The 21,464-nt window shown below is 44.8% G+C and overlaps 1 protein-coding gene and 1 long non-coding RNA gene across 2 annotated transcripts in view; both read left to right on the forward strand.

Annotated features, from left to right (window-relative positions):
- The window catches only part of LOC121164506 (dynein heavy chain 14, axonemal-like), an 81,307-nt gene that overhangs the window by 37,826 nt on the left and 22,017 nt on the right, over positions 1–21,464 (forward strand). The window lies entirely within an intron of this gene.
- On the forward strand, positions 2,443–9,692 carry LOC121164505. The gene is made up of 3 exons (XR_005885116.1): positions 2,443–2,528; positions 3,508–3,600; positions 9,658–9,692. It is a non-coding gene; the product is annotated as an uncharacterized LOC121164505 (long non-coding RNA).

Consider the following 21,464-nt stretch of genomic DNA (forward strand, 5'->3'; position numbering starts at 1 on the left):
TGTTAAGAAAAGTAAATCTTTTTTTACATTTATTTGAAAAGCAGGCAGAGAGAGAGAGAGAGGGAGACAGACAGACAGACAGTTATGAAGAGAGATGGACAGGCCGGGATGGTATCCACTGGATCACTCTCAAAATGCCCACAGTGGCCAGGAGGGTGAAACCAGGAGCTGGGAATTCAAATCTGGGTTTTCTGGAGGAGCAGGAACCCCAACACAAGCTGTTGCCTGCTGCTTCCATGGTCTGCATTAACAAGAAGTAAAAACTGGGATCGGAGCCAGGGATCAGACCCTGGTACTGCAGTACAGGATGTGAGCATCTTAATATCAAAAACAAACACCTGCCTGGGGAAGTGATGCTTAAGCTTTGTAGCTTCCATGTGGGACCTTTGCCTTATCGGCTCATGGAATCTTTGAAATGGGCTATCAGGCCTTTTACTCAAACCCAAGTTGAGGATGCCACAGTAGGTCAGCCTTGGGATGTGTCTGTCACTGCAGCACCTACCTCCGAAGGCCTGTGGTTTCCCATCCTATCAAGGCCCCCACAAGACCCAGTGGAGTCGCTTCTAAAGTACCCCACCACCCTAAGAGTGATTCCATGCCCATTATAACCTTGCCATCTCATCCACAATTCAGGTCCTCCCTTGTAGAAGTCGTTCACTGTCAGCCTGAATAATTGCTTCTATTTTTTAAGGAAAGGAAAGCCGCCAAGAAGGGGCCCTGGCATGGCGCGCTGCCCTGCTGATGCCCAGTAGCCCTGTAACGTGTCCTTTGAACCCCACCAGCTCCTGCGAGGACTGCTGCAAGCGGACAAGACTGTCATCACCTCCGTAGAGAGGGCTGCCCTGCTCTTGGCTCACGAAGCGACCCGCGTGTTCCACGACCGCCTCACAGAGCCCACGGAAAGATGCCTTTTCTATCAGCTGCTGGCCAAGGACATAGAAAGCTATTTTCAGGTAAGCTTACAATAAAATAAAATAAAATAAAACAGAACAGAATAGAATAGAAGAAAATAGAATAAAAGAAATAAATAAAATGAAATAAAATGAAATGAAAAAGGCTGTTTTAAATGAGGTGTTCATCCAAAATGCTGCTTTAGTACAAAGTCTGCAAACAATGCTCTGTTGTCCCCAAGAGAGACTTCCTGGGTAATTTCTTTTTCCCCTGGAAGTTTCTGGAAGCACAGCTCAAGAGAAGATGGCAAGGATCAGGTGGTGAGACCTTCACTTGCGCTTGTGGCCTCTGCGCAGCTGTAATTTTCAGGTTTCTCCAAGCCTCACAGTATCTGTTGCCCCAAAAAGACTCCCCTCCCATCTCCCATCCCTAAGCACTTGGGTTTCCAGCTGCCTGTCAGCCCAAGTCCCAGGGGAAAGTGTTTCCATAGCACTTTCCCCCACAAAGGGGGCGAGCAGGAAGGTGCCCCCTGTCTGTCTGGACTACCTCTGCACAAAGCAATGCAAACACTTCCTCCCCCAAGGTGCCTCTGCTTTTTGTCTCTGTTCTTGTGCACTGCTGCTTTCTCTCACCCGAGAAATGCCATACATTCAAAAGTACAGGCATGTCTTGTGATGGTAAAAGGTAATTTTTGATTAAAAAAGCTTGTTATGTGGAGATGAAGATAGTTCTGCACACAGACCCAGAGTATAAAACAAACAAAACTTAGATAATAGCATGTTTACAAATATGTAGGCCTATTCCTCTGTGTATATGAATACATACATGTTTTTGACATAAGTCACAAATTCAGGAGGCTTCTTTTAAGAATTCTTTCTGGAGCCTGGCACTGGCATGCAGAGGATTAAATAGCAGATTATAGCTGGCATCCTTCAAGGGCACCAGTTCAAGTCCTGGCTGTTCCCCTTTGCGTCCAGCAACTGTCTGACACCTGGTGTTGTCTTAGCCAGCATGCTGTACCTTCATTCAACCCTCATCTAGCCATTTGCTGAGGAAATGCCTTCCTAACACCTATCAGGAATTTCCAGTGCCAATACCAAGTGAAGTAAGTGAGGAGGACTACTTGAAACCAGTGTGGACCCTGCCTCTGGGCACCTCACAGCTAACAGGTGCAAGCCCTTTCTGCAAATGCTGCTGTAGACCTGTGCACACACCACTTTGGGGAGCAGAGACGCAGAGAGTAAAGTACCTTACCTGATTTTAAAGCAGAGAAAAAGTGGTCAGACTTCAAAGAGAAAGTTGTCCAAAGCCTTAGCGTGAAAGATAGCCAAGAGTTTAAGCAGACAGTGGGAAAAACATTCAACTGTCACTTCCTTTTCCAAGATTGTCGGTAGAACTACAAGATACTTCCAACTACAGGGGTCCTTAACCTGGGGTCCACAGACACCCCGCATTCTTAGAATTATGATTTCTGTGTGTCGTATTTCCTTTGTAATCCTTGTATTTTACTGGAGGGATTTAAAAATAATATTCTTGAAGGAGAGTCCCTGGCTTTGCTGCTAAAAGGGCTACAAGGCACAAAAAGGATTGAGAACTGGAGTTGTGAGGCCAGCGCACCAGGAGCTTCAGTGACTGAGGTATGTTATGTTAGTCTCAAGAACAAGGGAGATTGTGCTGTTAACTGTAGTGTTAAATCCTTATCTTACTATAGATTTCGTGGACTCCAGAAAACCTGATGAATGATCCAACTGTATTTGTGGACTTCTTGGATGTCAACAAGATTCATAGAAAAAAGATCTATCAGCATACCAGGGACTATAATAGGCTTGCCAATGTACTTAATGAATTCCAAATGAAGTTGGGTTCCAAGTTCACAGAGGTAAGGACATATGGAAGAACCCATTTTATGCTCTTTATAAACCTGACAGGTGCTGTGTCTGCATGTGTTCATTGATACACGCGCACACACATATCCATGTACCTCAAATATTTTTAAGATATTTTGGGAGAGAGAACAGCAGAGGCAAGTAAATATGCCCTAAGATTTCAAAGCAAACCATTTTTACAACATCATATTCTATTATTTCCTCTTACTTTGTCTCAACAGAATATCATTTTAAAAACAGGTTATTTAGCACTAGAGGCTGTGGAGAGTTGAGTTAATAGAGTTTAGTAAACTTTAAAAAGTTTGCAGCAGAAGTTCGCAACATCTGGCAACACATTACACTGGAATAGCTGTGTCTTCACAGTGTCACATAGCTATGCGTGGACAGAGCCACATGTGAAATCACGCATGCCAGAAACCAGTTTTCTTCCTCCCTTCGTTAGACCTGTCTACTGAAAGAGACTGATAGAAAAAGCAGCCTGGGTACTACTGTTCTTTCCAATTAATAATTGATGTTATAATTACTTGTAACTTCCTTTCTCTCAATTCTGGGACTCCCCTCCTTATATTGCTTTATGGAGTATATGCAGAGAGATGATCACAAAAACTTAGCAAAAACCAGAGTACTGAATCAAGATCAGTGTTATTTCCTTGCGTGTGAAATGACAATGCGTATTTGCTTGACTTTTCCACACCTGTGATCAGTTTTTTTGTCATATTCCCTCTGCTAGATCTCTTATCCCATGGTGTTTTTCAAGGAGGCCATCCAGCATATTGTAAGAACGGCAAGGGTTCTTCGACAGCCTGGGGGTCACATGTTACTGGTAAGAACTTCAGCGCTTCAAATGGCTTGAATTTTGCAAATTACAGTTAAGAACTATAGAAAGATATAAGTTGTCTATGGATATCTTATTCACAACTTTATGAAAAACACTGAGTCATGGAACAGTGTCTTTATTCTAACTACAGTGTTTGTAAATTTGTCCATAAAGGTGTTGTTTGTTTTGGGGAGCATTTGATGTGAATAAAAGTGGCAACCAGGCAGCATGTCCCATGCATCCTCAGAGTTTGCAGGTGGATCCTGACTTCAAACACAGTGCGCTTCCTTAGGTTTGGGTTCAGAAAAGTTCAGACATGTTCAGTAAAAATCTCACTTCTCATGAGAACAAATAGGAGTTGAGTTCATTAGAAAATTTCCAAGTACTTAAAATACGGGAAGATTTCTGGAAAGCTAAATAAAATCTCATATATTTAGCCAGTAACATAAAGCATATTTTATGACTTATTATGCTTGCCTGCTTTTTAGTTATTTACTTTATACCTTATTTACAATTGCTTAATTATTTGTTCCATGCTTTTTTTTTTCCAGAAAGGAATTTTCTTGCACCCATAATAGATAAAGCTTCATTTTTTTTAAGGTTATGGTCCTTTTTCCTGTTTAACTGAGAAGCCTAGACAAAGAGAGTGACAGTTCAATCCCCAAATGCCCACAGCAAGCGGGAGCTAGAAACAGAATCGAGGCCACTGCCCTGAGTGGCAGGGACCGAGCTGGTGCAGCCATCCTCCGCTGCCTTCCCCGGCTGCATGGTAGCAGGAAGCTGGAGTTGGGAGTGGAGACAGGACTTAAACTCAGGCACTCCAGTAGGTGTTACGGACATCCAAACTGGCATTGAACATGCCATGAGAGCACATGCCCCCCCCCTTGGGTGCAATCCGGATACTCATTTATTTAGATAGACACAACAAAACTAATTGAAAGTTGGAAAATGGACTCGAGAAAAAAATCTAAAGCAAATTTTCTATCACCAAAACCACTCCTTTGCTAACCTTCCCGATCTCATAAAAAGCATCAGCATATGTCCACTGCCTTGAGCAGAAACCCGAGTCACCACCACCCCCATCATTCTTCACAGACTCTCCACCAGCAAGTCCGCAACGCAGCTTGCAGAATGTATCCCAGATCTGTCCACTTGTCTCCACAGCCACCACTGTCTAGGCCAGCATCATCTTCCCGTGGATCTGTGGGATAACCTTGCTGCTGCTTATCTGAAAGAGCATGGCACTCCCCCTCCCCTCGGCCCTGTCGCTCTGGACCTGCAGTCCACTTTATTTTACTTGGTAGTTCTTGGCAATATCTGCTCTCTCGTGTATATGTGTATGTATGTGTGTATTTTTTTTTTTTTACTTGGTGTCTGTTGCCTCATTTAAAACACGAGCTTTGTAAAGGCTATGATTTTGTGTGTCTTACTTCAGCTCTTCATGGGTTGCTTTTCTATTCTCAAATGGTAGGTATTCTGTTTACTTCTTTTACCGCCTTTTACAAATTCTTTCTTTGTTAAATCAACCCTTTCGTGCCAACAAGAACACTTACAACATGTTCCCAATGACAAAATTACTGAGAATGTTTTCTCAGCAAATTTTAAAACCCCACACTAATCTTGCCTACCTAATCATTTTCCCAGTCTCTCATGAACCTAATTACCCTCCCAGAACCCTTATTAAAACATAATCCCTTATTGAAAATATCCGACAAGTCCCTGCTTCCTCTGATTCTATTATTACTAAAAGCATCATAGGTACATTTTTGGCCTGGATCAAATACGTGGTACGTTTTTGCAAAATGGTGCTCTAACTGCTATTCTAGCATGTGGAATTAGGCAGGGAAAAGCAGCTGAGAGGGGAGCTTAATAATTTAATGAGTAACATTTAAAGCAGATAGAAATAATGAAATAACCAAGACCTCAATAGGAGATTTCCGATGATGTTAGTTTAATTAGGTAAGGAAATACAATGAAAAAATCATGCATGATTCTTTAAATGTTGCATATCTACACTAGATTGTATTGTTTACTAGAAAAATAAAACATTTAAGTAATACTTAAGGCATTGGTCTTAAATGTTGTTACAACATATTATGCAAAAGAACTAGACTTTTAATAAAGATTGTATTAAAAGAAACAAAACTGTTATAAGGGGGAAAAAACAATTAATTGCATTGCCTTGAAATAAGTCCAGAGGTTGGGTGTTTCTCCTTCTCTCTCTCTCTCTCTCTCTCTCTCTCTCTCTCTCTCTCTCCACACACACACACACACACACACAGGATGGGTATGCTAAATAGCTTGATTATTATGAACATTTCTCAGTGTATACATTTAATGAAACACCAAGTTGTACATCTTAGATATACACAATGTTGAAATGACAGTGATATCTCAAAAGCTGTGAAGTGGCTTCACAAAGAGTGACATTTTGGCCAGGATCCCAAGAAGGTCAGGACCTTGTGGCCGAGGTTTGAGGGCACTGAGGGGCTGGCTGCCCAAGGTCTGTGACCTGCTTACTCCTGGGCTCAAGGCAGTATTGAAGACTGCCCATTGCCAGGGTCTGAGCCCCGGCCATCTAGGCTGCCTTGAAACTAGCAGGTCCATTCTCCTGGATGCATTCCAAGATGGACTGTGGCTTTTTTCTCTTATTTTATTTTTGATTTTTTTAACTTTTATTTATATGATTGAATTGTTTTTCTGAAAGGCTGAATTATAGAGAAAGGAGAGAGGAATCGTCCATCCTCAGTTCAATCCCTAAGTGACTGCAAGAGGCAGGAATGTGAAGCCAGGAGCCAGGAACTTCTTGCAGGTCTCCCACATGGGTGCGGGGCCCAAGCATCTGGAAGGTCTTCTGCTTTCCCGGGTGAGTTAGCAGGAAGCTGTATCAGAAGTGAGGCAGTCAGGTCGTGAATGTTACAGGCAGCAACTTTATCCAAGAAAGAAAAGGAAAGAAAAAGGAAAAGAAAAGAGAGAGAAAGACAACCTTTCAGAAAGAGAGGGGGAGAGGGAGGGAGGGAGAGAAAGAAGAAGGAAAGAAGGAAGAAGGGGAAAAGGGAGGGGGGAAGGAAGACTGGCAGGCAGGATTGGTTTTAATGGTAAAAGATTCTGTATTTTTCCCCTAAGATTGGAAACAAAACAAAAATGTTGTGCCTCAAAATTTCTTTTCTAAGGTTTATTTATATTTGTTTGAAAGGCACAGTTAAACACATAAGATGAAACAGAGAAATCTCCTGTCTGCTGATTCTCTAAATGGCCACAATGGCCAGGGCTGGGCCAGACGGAAACCAGGAGCCAGGAGCTTCTTCCAGGTTTCCCATATGGATGCAGCGACCCAAGCACTTGGGCCATTGGCAAGGAGCTGGATTGGAAGTGGAACAGCCAGGATTCGAACTGGTGTCCATATGGGATTCCAGTGTCACAGGTACAGCTTTGCCTGCTATGCTCTAACTCCAGCCCTATGCCTCACAATTTCTATGTAATGGACCCAGTGTGGTGGCACAGTGGTTAAGGTCCTCGCCTTGCACGCCCTGGGATCCCATATGGGCACTGGTTCTAATCCCGGCGGCCCCGCTTCCCATCCAGCTCCCTGCCTGTGGCCTGGGAAGGCAGTCAAGGACGGCCCAAAGCTTTGGGACCCCGCACCTGCGTGGGAGACCTGGAAGAGGCACCTGGCTTCGGACCGGCATAGCATTGGCCGTTGTGCTCACTTGGGGAGTGAATCATCGGACGGAAGATCTTCCTCTCTGTCTCTCCTCTCTATATACCCGCCTTTCCAATAAAAATAAAAAATAAATCTTTAAAAAAAAAAAACAATTTCTATGTAACACAATACTAGAGGTCGTGGTCAGTACCATTAGGCCAAAGTAAGGAGAGAAAGGACATCCAAACTAAAAGAAAAGGAATAATCCTGTCTTCATTCACCTTCCGCATTGTCCTAGTTATTAAAAATCCCATTAAAAGTAAGCAAATGCCCCACAGATGGTTGTGTAAAAATGCTCCCTGTCAATTTTCCCATGGGGCAGCAACAGAAGGAAATCATGGAAAGCCTTGTGCAGGAACCAGCATCCACAGCATTGATCAAAGCAGCCACTGGTAATGACACAGAGTGACAGACTCTTCCTTCATTGCTGGTGGGTATGCAAAGTGGCACAGTCACTTTGGAAGACAGTTTGGCAGTTTCATTCAAAGGCTAAACATAGCCCCGCCATATGAGCCAGCGAGCGTATTTACCCAGCTGACTTGAAAACTTATGCCTTTCCAATAAAAATAAAATAAATCTTTTTTTTTTTAAAAAAAGAAAAGTTATGCCCAAGCATACACATGCACACAAACGAGTGTAACAACTTTAGTCATGAGCACCCAGTACTGGAAGCAATTGAGTTGGCCTTTCAGTAAGCCAATGAACTGTAGTTAGATTATAAAAACTGTGCATTGATGTTAAAATTTTTCCGTCAGAATAAACATATTTTTTATTTCCCTGAAATTTTTGATGTCACCTTTTGTGGCCTCTGTATAAACAAGAGAAAGACATCAGGAAAGTTCCCTCTGGGAGGCATTCCACAAAAGTCCTAGTCAGTAAAACTGTACAATCCTCAGAAACAAGTCTGGGACTCAGTCCCAACCAATGGAGCCTAAAGGAGACAGTAAGTGAAATGGGGTATCCTGCAGGGCTCCTATAGCAGAAAAGGGATATTGGGTAAAAATGAATGAATCAAGTGTGGACTCAACTGGTGAAAACATACTAATGTTGATTTATTAATTTCGATAAATTCTCTGAACTAAGGTTAGATAGGAATTATGTGGAAAACTGTAGGGTATGCAGAAAGTTTTTGCACCATCTGCAATTTTTGTAGAAATGTAATACTCTTGTAAAATAAATTTATCGTAATGGACAAATAGTTGAATAGGTGTTTTATCAAAGCTATACAAATGGCTAATAAGCCCATGGAAACATGTCCAGCATCATTAGTGATGGAAATACAAATTAAGTCCACAAGAGTACTAAGCAATGAACTTAAACTATAATCAAGAAGATAATGACAGTATAGCAGGTAAACTAAACTCTCAGGCATTGTTAGTGGTATTGTAAAATATAGCTATTTTGAAAAATGGTTTGTGCATTTCTTACAGAGTGTCATGTAGATTTATCAGATAGCTGAGAAATTCCAGTCCTATATATCTACAGAAGAGAAAATAAAACAAATGTGCACACAGACTTGTACGCAAATCTCCTTAGCAACATCATTCAGAATAGCCAAGAAGTAGGAACCAACCAAATGACCTTCAGGGGTGAACAGACTAATTGTGGTAGGTAGGTCCATACAACAGAATGTTGTTCAACACAAAAAGTAGCAAACTGTAGATACAAAGAACTTCACAACTGTTCTGGCAAGTGAGAGAAAGTAGATGCCATAGGCTTGATGTTGCATAATCCCACTTACATAAAACCCCAAACACAAAGCAACTTAGTGACCATTGCAGCTTAGTCTTCAGAACGGGAATTGACCATGAATGGATTCAAAGGATCTTTTTAAAGTAATGGAAATTCTAAAACGGGATTGTGGTAAGGGTGTATAAATATGTGAATTTCCTAGAAAATATTTGACTTGTGCATCGATGTAGTGTGTGAACTACGCTCTTGTGAAGCTGCTTTTAAAAGGTAATACCTGCTGTGCTTGCCAGAAAGCATATATCAGGAATGGGAAAATACCATCTGCTTTATTATCAGTGAAGAATTCAGTATCAACAGTGATACAGCAGGGATTTTTAAGCCTCCATGTGCTGTTTTTCCCAATTATCTTTCCAACGAGATCATTTCCTGGAATTTTCAGAGGGTATAAAGAGAACAAATGAAAATACTGGATGTGAATGAATGCCTTACAAACTTGATTAAATGTTTAAACATTGAAGCCTATGTCCTAAAAAATAATAAATGAAAATATTGTTAGATATTTTTATTATTGACATGCTAAACATAAAAAAGAAAACACCATCCCCTAAAGAATTCTCCAAAAATATATCGGAATCATAGGGTGTGTTGTTGTTTTTCTTCTTCCACAGATTGGGACAGAGGGATGTGGAAAAGACAGTTGCACAACCTTGGCCTGTTCCTTAAAAGAACACAAACTTTATCGAGTGCCTTAGTCTCCCAGCTCTGGGTACACAGAGTTCAGAGAAGTCGTTAAAAAGGCTTTTATTCAAGCAGGTCTAGAAGGGAACCCCACTGTGGTGGTGGTGCCTAACTTACACCTAGATCAAGTAAGGCCTTTTTTTTATTATTATTATCTCTTACATTTTCATTTACATAGCCCTTTGCTGAGAAGTTTAATAATTCATGGAAAATAAGAAAATGATGTCTGTAGTTCTACCAACCCGTCTTATCCAACTTCATCCAGTCATAACCCACAAATTGTAGATGCTTTGAATAAACATGACTTGAAAATAGCTCCTGTGTCTTCATCATGCAAATATTAACTGAAGACTGGAGGTGGTTGCAATACCTGAGTTCTGTCAGCGTATTCAAAGCAATGATGTGTGCCCCACCATGTGTGACCTGCACACTTGTCATCTGTAGTTACTCTGGCTCTTTGTCTTTCTTCTGCTCACTTGACAATAGGTTTAGGACTTTCCTTGAGAGATACATTTTTGGGCCTGGTGTGGTAACCTAGCAGCTAAAGTCCTCAACTTGAATGTACTGGGATCCTATATGGACATCTGTTCTTATCCTGGCAGCTCCACTTCCCATCCAGCTCCCTGCTTGCGGCCTGGGAAAGCAGTTGAGGACGGCCCAAAGCCTTGGGACCCTGCACCTGCGTGGGAGACCTGGAGGAAGTTTCTAGCTCCTGGCTTCGGATCAGGGCAACACTGGTCATTGCAGTCACTTAGGGAGTGAATCATTGGACAGAAGATTTTCCTCTCTGTCTCTTCTCCTCTCTATATATCTGACTTTGCAATAAAAATAAATAAATATTTTTTTTAAAAAAGATACATTTCCTTACCTGCTAGAAAAAAAAAAGTGTTCATCCCACCTCCTTTTTTTTAGCCCTGTTACTTTGCTCCAGATATGGCCAGTCACAGCCAAAAAGAAAAAAAAAAATCACTTGGAATGCCATCTGGATGGCACTTACTCCTTTGTGGCAATGTTTCCTAGAAATATCATTTGTTATTTATGACCCAGATATACATGTAGATTTAATTGCTTTTCAAGCCTCTAATGCTAGGCCTACCCCATACTACTTTATTTTTTTTTTTTCTTTCAGGTCATTTTTTGATTGGTAAACCCAAGTGTTGTGACACACTTATATTCAGGGAAGCTTGGGTTTATTCTGAAAAGCAAAATGTTTTGGCTTTTATAATAACCCTCCCAGTAGACCTTCCCCCAGCCCTGATCTGTTACCTTCCCCGTTGTCCTGGGAGCCCTAGAGCAGCTGTGTTTTTCCTAGCTTGTCTGCTATTCAAACACAAGTGTAGGCTGCCTGAAGCAGGGGTCCCATCCAGTGTGTTATGTGCCCACTGTTTCAAAACTCCTGCTCCAACACAGGTGTTTGGCATAGCGTCAATACCAGGCTTATTTTTTTTTTTAATGTTTGAGTGAATGAATAGCTGAATAAAGCCTTTTTAACTTAAAAAAAAATGTTTTGATGGCTTTAAATTAAGAGTTTAGCTTGTTTTTTAAAAAGCCTTATTTTCATTTTGGTACTATGACTTTCTCAAGATGATGTGTGCAGAGTAGAATATATGAATAATTTGTTTATTTCTAACCATGTTTTTCTCCAAAGCCATTCATTTTGGAAGATTTGAATTGCCTTGTCAACTCAAGGAAAATGCCTGACTTGTTTGAAAATGAGGAGTTGGACAACATCATAATCAGAATCAGAACATTGGTTAAAGATCCTGGCTACGTGGATGATAGACAGTCTTTACTTGCGTTATTCCAAAAGGTACTTATCACTTTGTATTAAAATGAAGCTATATTAATAACTATACATTGTTTTCAATTTTGATAAAACTTCCTTAGTTTCTTTAATGCAAGTTTAGAATAATGCCCACCCACCCACCCCACACATACCATACCCCTGGGCCAACCCAACATGAACATGGTTCTGAGTCTATCATTGACTTTTGAAAGAAATAGTAACTGGAGACAACAAATGAAAGGTGAAATGACCACTGAGATTTCTTCCTGGCTAATGAAGGGTTTGGGGCTGTATTAGTTTAAAAAAATTTTTTTTTTAAGATTTTTTACTTTTATTGGAAAGGTGGATATACAGAGAGGAGAGGCAGAGAGGAAGATCTTCCGTCCGATGATTCACTCCCCAAGTGAGCACAACTGCTGCTACTATGCCGGTCCGAAACCAGGAGCCTCTTGCGGGTCTCCCATGCGGGTGCAGGGTCCCAAAGCTTTGGGCTGTCCTTGACTGCTTTCCCAGGCCACAGGCAGGCAGCTGGATGGGAAGCGGGGCCGCCAGAATTAGAACCGGCGCCCATATGGGATCCCGGGGGTGCAAGGCAAGGACCTTAACCACTGCGCCATCGTGCCGGGCCCTAAATTTTTTTTTTCATCCCTTTGATCAGCCCTTAAGTTAACCAGGAGGTAATAGATACAAAGAGAAATAAATGGACCAGACAAAGAAGGGGATACAGAGAATGGATCCAACAGCAGGTGGCTGTGAGATGTTGACACTAGCTGAGGGAATTAGGGTTTCTGTGTGTCTCTGGCATGATGACAATCGATCAGTAGCTCACTGAATGGAAAGACATGACCCAAGGCACAAATGTCCCCTGGGATGGGCCACGAGTTACTCTGTGGCTCAGCTGTGCCCGTTTTTGTGTATCAAAGGATCATCTGAACGTCGATCCTGTTAACCACCAGGCATTACTCAACAAATACTTGGTGTACCACAGATGATGTTTAACAATAATTCAGAAATAGAGCAGTGTAATGTGACTGGATGCTGGATTCAGTTACATTTTAAAATTTCATGTTAGCAGTGAGGCTGGAAGTTACCATGATCATTTATGGCGTTCTAGTCCTTTGTTAGTGTAATACAGAATCCCAGTACTAGATTTTAACTATTTATTATTCATATGTATTACTGTTTGGTTCAATAGAAGGAAGAACAATGGCATTCTGACTCGGTGTGTGAAGAATAGTGCACTCCAGGAAAATGCATGGGCATTGTGGCACAGCATGTAAGCTGCCACACACCTCCTGTATCAGGTGGGAGTTTAAATCCCACCTCCATTTTCCATCCAGCCTCCTATTAATGCGTGTGTTGGGAGACAGACAGTGATGACTCCAGTACAGCCACTGATGTGGGATACCCACGTTGAGTTCTGAGCTCCTGGCTTTGGCTGGCTCAGCCCCTGTCGGCTACAGACATTTGGGAAGTGAACCAGTGGGTGAAAGATATCTCTGTCTCTTGTATTCCCTCTCTTCCTCCCACTCTTTGTCTCTCTCTGAAAAGATCTGATCTTCTAGTCATCTTTCACTTTTACTGTACTCATTTGGCAAGATAGATGGCTTGGCACTTGAAGGTCGTATCCTTTTGTGCTCCAAGTTGGACTCTTGAATTGAAAAGAATCCTGACCCTCTGAGGCTGCTGTCAGTAATGCGATTTACTACCAAGTAACAGGTGAGAGAAGAAGGAAGGAATCACACTCCAAAGCCAGTCTTGCTAAGAACCCCGGGATAGCAGCAGCATGGCCAGCTCTTAGGAAGAAAAGGGCTACAAACTTCAAATTCAACGACACTTGGCCTGGGATCTGCAGCCTTGGCCAGGAGTTGGTATTACTTGGCTGGAATTCTGTAGCTGTGGGAGGTGTAGCCGCCTCCTTTGACACCTTGCCCATCCTGTCAGGCTCTGTTGGTGCCTCTGCCTACCACCTGCGCTTTGTCTGACCATCTTCTCACTTTGCATTTCTCTGGGTCGTAAGTGCATACACACTTGCACACCTACCCAGAGAATAGTTACAAAGTAAGATCCATTGCCTTATGCTGTCTTGCTGAACTGGGCTCAAGCCCCAGAACATTCCTGAGATGTGCTTTGCACAAGGGATATTCTGCCTGAGTCCAGCACCTCCCCTTCCCAGTCCATCTAAGCCACCTGTAGCTGAACCACCTGTTGTCCTCCCACTAGGGCTTCCATGCAACTCACGTTTTCCCTCGGAGGGGCTCTGGTTTGGGCAGCAACTTTTTTATTTTTTCAAAGATTTATTTTATTTTTATTGGAAAGGCGGATATACAGAGAGGAGAGACAGAGAGGAATATCTTCCCGCCCCCCCCCCCCGATGATTCACTCCCCAAGTGAGCGCAACGGCCAGTGCTATGCCAGTGCGAAGCCAGGAGCCTCTTCTGGGTCTCCCACGCAGGTGCAGGGTCCCAAAGCTTTGGGCCGTCCTCGACTTCTTTCCCGGGCCACAGGCAGGGAGCTGGATGGGAAGCGGGGCTGCCGGGATTAGAACCAGCGCCTATATGGGATCCCGGGTGTGCAAGGAGAAGACCTTAACCACTGCGCCATTTGGGCAGGAACTTAATTGGCTTGAGGCTAGTCTTGCCATTAATGAAACCAAGTGTTAAGTGGAAATCTCAAGATAACCGTTTAAAGTGATGGGTTGCATTTTAACAGCTTATATTGGCATTCATTTTCAGAAAGTATATGTGAACCTGCATGTTTTTGTGGTCATGAGCCCTTCAGGACCCCGTTTCCGCCAGTACTGTAGAGCGTATCCGTCTGTGGTTAGCTCCTGCACAATTGATTGGTACGAAAAGTGGCCAAAAGAAGCTCTCCTTATTGTAGCCAACTCTTTCTTAAGAGAAAAAGTGAATTTAGAGAATGAAGAGGTAAATATTTACTGCAAATAAAGGTTTTAGTTTATTTACAGCATCTGACAGTATTTTTAAATACGTTTTTTATTTGTGATTGACATATAGTGATTGAACTTATTTCAGTACATTTCAATACATGTATATGATGTGGAATGACCAAATTAGGATAATTCTTATGGCTAACATCTCCAACATAGATCATTTCTTTTGTTGGGGATGTTATAAAATCCTCTGTTACTCACTATTTTGAAATATTTAACTGTCAGCCATAAATCCTACTGTGCTCTACAACCTTAGAAGTTAGTCCTCAACACAGCTGCACCACCATCACCATTCACCAGGCTCCCCTGCATCCCTTTCTTTCCCATAGGCTTCCAAATTTCCAGTAAAGACTTGTCAATTCTCTGCTTCCTTGAGAGCAACTTTTAATCTTCCATGTAGCACCGGCCTGCCTGAGTCTACTGTTTTACCTAACATCATGTCCTCAAGTCCCATCCATGTTGCTGAAAATGACAGAATTTCCTTCTTTTTTTATGATGGCAAAACATTCCATTCTGTATCCCGCATTTTCTTTGACTAGTCATCCATTGATGATTACTCAAGCTGATTCCGTATCTTGGTTATTATGAATAATGATGCAACAAATATAAACTAGACATATAAGGAATATACCTCAGTACAATAATGGCTATATATGTATGACAAGTTTACAGTCTGCAACAACATGGAGTTAATAACATGCTACTGAATAAACCAATGTATCACTGAAGAAATGAAAACGAAAATCAAAGAGCTTCCTGAAATAAACAGTGTGTGATCTATGAGTCAATGAAGAAATTAATAAGAAAAACAAAAACTTTTGAATGAATGAAACACAAAAATGTCAGAAGCCATGAAATGTAGCAAAAACAGTATTGAAAGGGCTATTGATCTTGTATTTTGCATGAAGATTGCTTTATATCAGAGAGAACATATATTTGTCCTTAGAGGATTGACTTGTTTCACTAAGCATAATGGTCTCTACTTGAGACCATTTGGTTGCAAATGGTAGGATTTCAGTCTTTTAAATGGCTGAGTAGTATTCCATGGAGTGGATGTACCACAGTTTTTTTGCACACTCCTCTTTTGACAGGCATCTGGGCTGTTCCATGTCTTGGTATTGTAGATTGTGCTGCTGCAAATGTAGGATTACAGATCCATTTTTCATATGAAGATTTCATTTCCTTTGGATATGTTCTCAGAAGTGGGACAGCTGGGTCATACAGCAGGTCAATTGTTAGTTCTCTTAGCACTCTACATATTGACCTCCATAGTGGCTGCACTAGCCTACACTCCCACCAACAGTGAAGGAGGGTACCTTTCTCTCCATATCCACACCAACAGGTGTTGTTAGTAGAGTTCTGGATATAGGCCATCCTCACTGGAGTCAGATGAAATCTCAGATGCCTGAGCATCTTTTCATATGCCTATTAGCCATTTCAATTTTTCTTCTGAAAAATGCAGTCTTTTGTTTTTTTCTTTTAAGATTTATTTATTCATTGGAAAGTCAGTTATACAGAGAGGAGGAGAGACAGAGAGGAAGATTTTCTGTCTGATGATTCACTCCCCAAGTGAGCGCAATGGTCGATGCTATGCCAATCTGAAGCCAGGACCCAGGAGCCATAGGTCTCCCATGCAGGTGCAGGGTCCCAAGGCCCTGGGCCATCCTCGACAGCTTTCCCATGTCACAAACGGAGCTGGATGGGAAGTGGAGCTGCCAGGATTAGAACCGGCGCCCATATGGGATCCCAGGGCGTTCAAGGCCAGAACCTTAGCTGCTAAGCCATGCCGCCGGGCCCAGTTTTTTTCTTAATGTGATAGTATTTGGTTGTTCATAATATTGCCTAAGGAGCCTTTGTAATTGTGTGTCATCCATTGTTGTGTCTGCTTTTTCATATTCAGTTTTATGTATTTGGGTCTCCTTTTTTCTTAGCCTATTTATGTTTATTGATTTGGTTCATCTTCTCACAAAAACTAGCCCTTTGTGTCGTTCATTCCTTGCATGTTTTTAAGTCTCCATGTTGCTCATTTCTGCTCTGATTGCTACTTTTTCCTTCTGACTAATCTTGCATTTGATTTGCTCCTGCTTTTCGTGTCCTAGAGTTGCACTGTTGGGTTGCTATTCTACACGTCAGTATTGCTTTTGCTGTATCCTGTCTGATCTTACCTTGCTGAATGGCAGTGAAGTCTGTGTGAGCAAAAAACAGGCAGCCCAAAGCCAGATTAGGTTATCTGTTTCCCATGTTGTTTGCCCTCTGATTCGCCCTGTGTCCAAAAAGCACAGCCTCTGCACCACCTGACCTTCACTGTCCTGCCTGTGTTGTGATCAGCACATTTCCATGTAAGAAAATGGCCTGCATCTCCGTAGCCTGTTCTGTGGCGATCATCCGTGTGACCAGATTGCTCTGGCTACAACAGCAAAACTGTAACGAAATGAGAGCAGAAGCAACAACATGAAAGTTGTTCAGAAATTTTGAGCCCAAAGCAAGGAAGAATGTGTTCTGGAGTGATTAAACTGAAGATGGCACAAGACCCAGGTGACAGAACAGTGGCAAGGAGGACTCAAATGTAAATACAGAGAGAACCCAAACTCCGTGTGTGGGACCCAGAAAGGAGTTCATCTGCTGACTTCTCCAAATGTTCAAGGGCAACAGAGATGAGTTGGCAGCAAAACAAAAGGCAGTTGGTTAAAAGTGACCAACAATTGAATGTCCTAGGTAGACTGGAGATGCATCATCATGACTGGTTTATGACGAAGCGAGAGTCTCGCCCAGTCTAAGCAAGGGAAGCACTGGTGTTGCCCATGCACGTATCATCTGGGCATTTACAGATGTCACAGTTTCCTTTCAGTCAAAGACATTTTCTTGAGTATCTTGATCTTGGGAACCACTTTAAGAAAGGAAAATGAGAGGTTTGTTTTTTTGTTTTTTGTTTGTTTAAAGCACCATACATTTTAACTGTTGGTGCCCTGCATCCTTGGATGGCATATATACATATATATACCTGTGAGAGCTGAGCCTGACATCCCATCAGTCATGAGAGGATTCATCGCCTCTTGCGCCTTACCGCTATCCCAGCCGTTAACACACCCACCCTTGGCCTTACATACCACCCTTTCTCCACAACTCCACATCTCATAAATGACAAACTATTTCAAGCTAGTCCTAGTGTTCAGCTTTCTCCTCTTATAGTGTATTTCAATAAATTTGTCTTAATTGCTAATAATAACATCCTTCAGGACTTGAGAGAGAGTCTTGCCCTGACGTGCGTCCAAATCCACATGAGTATGGAAGACTTGAGCACAAGATACTTTGAAGACACAGGAAGGCATTATTTCATCACTCGAAGTAGCTTCTTGAAACTCCTGGGGGCATTTGCACACATTGTGCGGTCACGAGAGGACACGCTGCAAACCAAAAGGTAAGACCTGGAGGCCCAATCCCGAGCAGGTGCTTTATATCAGTGCTCGTGTGGGGGTGGGAGGGGGGACACAAGCATTAAAAAAATCTGCCCAAACCTGCCTTTCAGTGATAGACAAAGTCCATCATTACAAAAAATCTTAGAGATAAAGTAGATATTTCCTTTGTACTTGTTGCAAGGCTGCCTGCATCAAGACAGGGCTGGCAGATTTGGCAGAAAAACTAAACGCCCTTAGTAGATTCAGACAGTTTATTCCAAAGAAATCAAAAGTTTCCATGACCTTTGTCCCCTGGGATGATACCCAAGTAAAAGGGGTGAGAGGCCTGAAGCACAGACAGGGGACACCCACTGTTGAGGGCTGCAAGACGTGCTGCAGGCAAGCAGTAGTCCCGGGGACAACAAGAAACACTGCCAGTTGTGTACATGCCCTACCTCAACTGGCCAGCGACAAGCTGGGGCAATGAGATTTTCCATCGCCAACAATGATGCTTAAGAATTTAGAGTAGTTTGAGTATGACATGCCTGACATGTATGCAAGAAATAGCAGCAAGGCCCAGCACAGTGGCTCAGTGGCTGGATCCTTGTCTTGCATGTACCGGAATATCATATGGGTACCAGTTTGTGTCCTGGCTATTCCACTTCCCAACCAGCTCCTTGTTTGTGGCCTGGGAAAGCAGTGGCAGATATCCCAAAGCTTGGGACCCTGCACTCCCCTTGGAGACCCAGAAGTGACTCCAAGATCCTGACTTCACCAGCTCAACGATCTGGGGAGTGAACCAGCGGACTTTGAAGATCTTTCTCTCTATCCTCCTGCCTGTAGATTTGCCTTTCCAAGAAAAACAACAACAAAAACTAGTAGCAACCCCAGAAGCAGCATTTTGCTGGTGTTAGGTCAGGGTCTAATTTGAACCAAGTTTTTGTTAAAAAGGCCAGATGTAGAATGACTGGCTCAATATCTACATAATTCATAATTTAGAGTAGTTGAGCTAGTCTAAATATGATGAGGCTGGTATAGGGGGAATCATACCAATGTTTCGAAAGTTTTTTTTATTTAAAGATTTATTTAAAGATTTATTTTATTTTATTTTAATTGGAAAGGCGGGTATACAGAGAGGAGAGACAGAGAGGAAGATATTCCTTCCCATGATTCACTCCCCAAGTGAGTGCAACGGCCAATGCTATGCCAGTGCGAAGCCAGGAGCCTCTTCCAGGTCTCCCACATGAGTGCAGGGTCCCAAAGCTTTGGGCCATCCTCCACTGCTTTCCCGGGCCACAGGCAGGGAGCTGGATGGGAAGCAGAGCTGCCAGGATTAGAACTGGCACCCATATGGGATCCCGGGGGCGTGCAAAGCGGGGACCTTAACCACTTGCGCCACTGCGCCGGGCCCTACTCTTGATTTTCTATTGTGACTTTCCAATAGCATTTCTATTTTTCTTTGTATTATTAAAAAAAAAAAAGTCAAAAAGTTCCTTGCCCACAGGCAAAAAAAAAAAAAAAAAAAGCAGCTGCAGGCTGTATCTGGGATGGGGCGTGGTTGGCCAGCCCGGGACCAATAGGAGTGCTGCGGGGGCGGGCATTGCTGACCCGGACCAGTAGGAATGGCGCGAGGGTGGGACATTTTGGGAGAGGGCCAGTAGAATCATGGAAAGGGCGGGCCTAGCTTGAAGAGCACCAATAAAGGAGCAGAGAGGGCGGGCCAGGATGGCCTAGTACCAATAGGAGCGGCAGGAGGGCGGGGCGTGCCGAGCAGCGTGTGTCCCTGTAAACAGGTGTGGGGCGGGCCAGTCGAGTGAGGGTGCTGGTGCGCATGCTCCTGCAGCCGGCAGAGGGCAGATTCGGCCGGCTCCTGCTCCTCCCTGGGCGCCCTCGGCCTGCAGGAGCCGCCGGACAGGCGGGAACACGGACGGACAGGCGGGAACTCGGACGGGCAGGCGGGAACGCGGAGAAGCCTGGCGAAGCCCAGTCTCGTCGTTCCGGACTCAGCAGCCCTGGCAGCGCTGGAGGGGCGGCCTTGGTGAGTTGTTCTGGCCTGGACCCCTGGCGCGGGAGTCCGGGGTGGTGCTCGGGGAGCCCCCTGGGCACCCATGGTGGAGGGGGGTAGGCTTCTCTAAGTGGTAGTTGCTCCGGGAGTTGGGGGCTGTGGGTGTGGGCTTGTGGGCGAGCGGGCTGCAGTCCCGCTCAAGGAAGCTGTGGGAGGAAGCTGTGGCAGGAAGCTGTGGCAGGAAGCTGTGGCAGGAAGCTGTTGCAGGGAGCTGTGGAAAGTGGCCTAGTGGCCGTTTGTGTGCTTAAAAGCCGGTTTCGTGCTGGTGGGACAGGCCAGCGGGGTGCAGGTGCTGGCGCGGGTGCTCCTGCAGCCGCTGCGGGTGGATTCAGGTGCCTCCCGCTCGTCCCAGGTCGCCCTCGGCCTGCAGGAGCCCAGGGACAGGTGAGAACGCAGGGGAAGCCTGGCGAAGCCCATGCTTGTCGTTCCGGACTCAGCAGCCCTGGCAGCGCTGGAGGGGCGGCCTTGGTGAGTTGTTCTGGCCTGGACCCTGGCACGGGATTCCGGAGTGGGAGCTCGGGGAGCCCCCTGGGCACTCGCGGTGGAGGGGGTGTGCTTCTCTAAGCGGTAGTTGCTCCGGCCATTGGGGGCTGGGAGTGTGGGCTTGTGGGCGGGTTGAGGCCACGCTGGAGGAAGCTGTGGGAAGTCATTTGTGTGCTTGAAAGCCGGTGGTGTGCTGGTGGGTCAGGCCAGTGGGGTGCACGTGCTGGCGCGGGTGCTCCTGCAGCCGCTGCGGGTGGATTCAGCTGCCTCCTGCTGGTTCCAGGGCGCTCGCGGCCTGCAGGAGCCCGGGGACAGGCGGGAAGCAGGCCCACACTCCTGGTCACAAACTCAGCAGCCCTGGCACCACTGGAGGAGCGGCCTTGGTGAGTTGTTCTGGCCTGGAGCCCTGGCGCGGGAGTCTGGAGTGGGAGCTCGGGGAGCCCCCGGGCACCCGCAGTGGAGGAGGGGGTGGGCTTGTCTAAGAGGTAGTTGCTCCGGCCATTGGGGACTGGGAGTGTGGCTTGTGGGCGGGTTGAGGCCACGCTGGAGGAAGCTGTGGGAAGTCATTTGTGTGCTTGAAAGCCGGTGGGGTGCTGGTGGGTCAGGCCAGTGGGGTGCACGTGCTGGCGCGGGTGCTCCTGCAGCCGCTGCGGGTGGATTCAGCTGCTTCCTGCTGGTCCCTGGGTGCCCGTGGCCTGCAGGAGCCCGGGGACAGGCGGGAAGCAGGCCCACGCTCCTGGTCACGGACTCAGCAGCCCCGGCGCTGGAGGGGCGGCCTTGGTGAGTTGTTCTGGAAGTGGAGCCCTGGTGCGGTAGTCTCGGGTCGTGCTTGTGGAGCCCCCTGGGCGCCCATGCTGGAGGGAGGTGGGCTTCTCCAAACAGTCTTTGCTCCGGGAGTTGGGGGCTGGGGGTGGGCTCGTGGGTGAGCGGGCTGCAGTCCCGCTGGAGGAAGCTGTGGCAGGAAGCTGTGGCAGGAAACTGTTGCAGGAAGCTGTGGAAAGTGGCCTAGTGGCCATTTGTGTGCTTGAAAGCCGGTGGCGTGCTGGTGGGACAGG

Source organism: Ochotona curzoniae, unplaced genomic scaffold, assembly GCF_017591425.1.
Source record: "Ochotona curzoniae isolate NIBS_2020 unplaced genomic scaffold, NIBS_Ocur_1.0 contig_814, whole genome shotgun sequence".
Taxonomy (NCBI): Eukaryota; Metazoa; Chordata; class Mammalia; order Lagomorpha; family Ochotonidae; genus Ochotona; species Ochotona curzoniae.